Source organism: Saccopteryx leptura, chromosome 5 (assembly GCF_036850995.1).
Source record: "Saccopteryx leptura isolate mSacLep1 chromosome 5, mSacLep1_pri_phased_curated, whole genome shotgun sequence".
Lineage (NCBI taxonomy): Eukaryota > Metazoa > Chordata > Mammalia > Chiroptera > Emballonuridae > Saccopteryx > Saccopteryx leptura.
The window spans coordinates 55,125,851-55,128,709 of record NC_089507.1 but is presented as its reverse complement, the minus strand read 5'-3'; the positions used below and the strand labels follow the sequence as shown (position 1 = coordinate 55,128,709).

The 2,859-nt window shown below is 39.8% G+C and overlaps 1 non-coding gene across 1 annotated transcript; it reads right to left on the bottom strand.

Moving 5' to 3' along the window:
- Nucleotides 1-1,002: 1,002 nt before the first annotated feature.
- On the bottom strand, nucleotides 1,003-1,078 carry TRNAN-GUU (transfer RNA asparagine (anticodon GUU)). Its single transcript has one exon. It is a non-coding gene; the product is annotated as a tRNA-Asn (tRNA).
- Between the last annotated feature and the right edge of the window lie 1,781 nt (nucleotides 1,079-2,859).

Genomic DNA, 2,859 nt, shown 5'->3' with positions numbered 1-2,859 from the left:
TCCCGCTGGGATTTCCTGTCCTGTTATCTGTATCTGTCTATTTTGTGTATATAATTTCACTAAAACCTTCACCTTCTCTGATCCCATCCCCTTATCCCTCTTCTTTCTGACAGCTGTCTCTCTGCTCCCTGTGACTCCACCTCTGCCTTTATTCCATTCCTCAATTTACTTTGTTCATTAGATTCCACATATAAGTGAGATCATATGATATTTGTCTTTCTCTGTCTGGCTTATTTCACTTAGTATAATAATCTCCAGATCCATCCATGCCATTGCAAAAGGTAAGATTTCCTTCTTTTTCACTGTCACGTATTATTCTATTGTGTATACATACCACTGCTTTTTAATCTACTTATCCACCTATGGACACTTGGGCTGTTTACAGACCTTGGCTTTTGTAAACATTGCTGCAATAAACATGGGGGTGCATGTCTTCTTTTGAATCAGTGATTTGGTATTCTTAGGATATATTCCTAAAAGTAAAATAGGCAGATCCATTTTTAATTTTTTGAGGAATCTCCACTCTGTTTTCCACAGTGGCTGCACCAGTCTGCATTCCCACCAGCAGTGCAGGAGGAATACCTTTTATCCATATCCTCGCCAGCACTTAATGTGTGTTGATTTGCATTTCTCTGATGATTAGTGATGTTGAACATTTTTTTATATGCCTATTGGCCATCTAAATGTCCTCTTTGGAGAAATGTCTATTCAGTTCCTTTGCCCATTTTTTTTCTCAAAGTTGAAAGCAGAGAGGCAGTCAGATTCCTACATGTGCCCAACTGGGATCCACCCGGCAAGCCCACCAGGGGATGATGATCTACTCATCTGGGATATTGCTCCGTTTCGGCTGAAGCCATTCTAGCACCTGAGGCAGAGGCCATGGAGCCGTCCTCAGTGCCTGGGGCAACTTTGCTCCAATGGAGCCTTGGCTGCGGGAGGGGAAGAGAGAGACAGAGAGGAAGGAGAGGGGGAGGGGTGGAGAAGCAGATGGGCACTTCTCTGTGCCCTGGCTGGGAATCGAACCCAGGACTTCCACACAACAGGCCAACACTCTACCACTGAGCCAACCAGCCAGGGCTCCATTGCCAATTTTTTAATTGAATTGTTTACCTTCTTGGTGTTGGGTTTTAGTCTGTAACAAAGTTTAAATCATTTAATTAAATAAATAAAATTAATTTCCCATAAGCATTGAAAGTAATGTTCAGAACTTTAATTCTATTATTGGCCTATAAGTACTATGTCTTGGAATGAAAATACTAATGAGAAAATAAACAGCCATGTTAAATTCTGACAGTATTCATTTGTTTTATATTGAGGTTTTAAACTCATTAGCTTTTGCTTTTTTTCTAAGCTTTTTACTGCTTGACACTTGTGTATAAGTGTGTGAAGATTAGAATAAATTCTAGTACTAACAATGCAAAAATTGACCTATTCCAGGTCCTAGGATAACACTGTGGCCAATCATATTGACAATTCAGTGAACTACACTTATTGTTTTTTAATTTCCAAACTTTTAACTCAATTATGAGCAAAATATATAATATAAAATCTGAGGTTCAATTTGTACGTTCATTTTGATATAAGGCAAGTTGTATAACTAGCACATAATATGACAACAACAGAAACTCAGTGGGAGGTCCTTCTCAAGTTAACATAAGCTTCTTTAAAACAGATGATTCCATGTCGTTCACTTGTATTCAATTTGTGTACCTTGCAGTAAAGAGTGTTTTAAAAGCATTTTTAACTTGCAAGTTATTGGGTGGTGCACCCTGTTCAGTTTAATAAAGGGAGTCACTCACAATAGTTTACACCTAATTCACACATTTGTGTCACAGCTGCCTGGTCTTGGTAGACAGTTGATTTTCTAACTCTTGTTTCTAGCTGATTGATACTCCATCAGAGCAAAGAGGATAAATCCTCTTTCATCAGGACAACTAAGGAGAAATTCTTTTAAAATCTAGAAATATTTATAAATTTTATAATTCCCTCAATTAAAAAAAAATAGTCCCAGCCAATCAGGGGAGCGTCTGGAAGCCTGGGGCTCTTCTGCAAGCCTCCCCCGCTGTGGCAAGGGAGTCCTGGAGCCCAGGATCCTGTGCAGGAGCTGAGGCAGGCTTCCCAAGAACAACAACATGCAAAAGCAGGAAGCCCTGAGGCTTCCCACCCCTGCAAGGCGCACAAACAACATACAGAGCTCAGTTCTTTTTTAATTTCTTTATTGATTGATTTTAGCACAGAGAGAGGAAGGGAAAGAGAGAGAAAGACAGGAACGTCGATCTGTTTCTGTATGTGCCCTCACCGAGGATTGAACCAGCAACCTCTATGCTTTGGGTCAACCAACCGAGCTAGCCGGCCAGGGTCAGATCTCAGTTCTTAACTGGAATTTTCAATTGATTTTGTGGTGAGATCCTACCAAAAACAAGGTGTGTCATAGCTTTGGGCCCTACATGACCAATTAGCTGACAACTTCCTTCTTCAATTTTCTCCAAATAACTTCCATCTTTACCACTGCTCTGAAACTGCAGCTCAAGTGTTCAATCTCCAAAAAGAGAAGATGACACATAATTGGTGTCTAATAAATGCTTGCCAATGAACTGGAGAGCCAGGTTTCAGTTGGGGTAAGGAAATATATAAAAGAGATAATAGGCTTGGAATGAAAAGACTGGAGGTCCAACATGCTTAATGGATAAACAAAGTAGACAAGAGGATATAGTGAATTTAGGGAAGGCATGAGCTAGATGAAGGTAAAAGAATAAATATCCATAAAAACCTGGGTACCAGTACTGATCCATAAGGATCTCCTAGAGACAGGAAGAAGAGAACCTTTGAGTTCACAATTATTTCTGAAGCAAATATTAA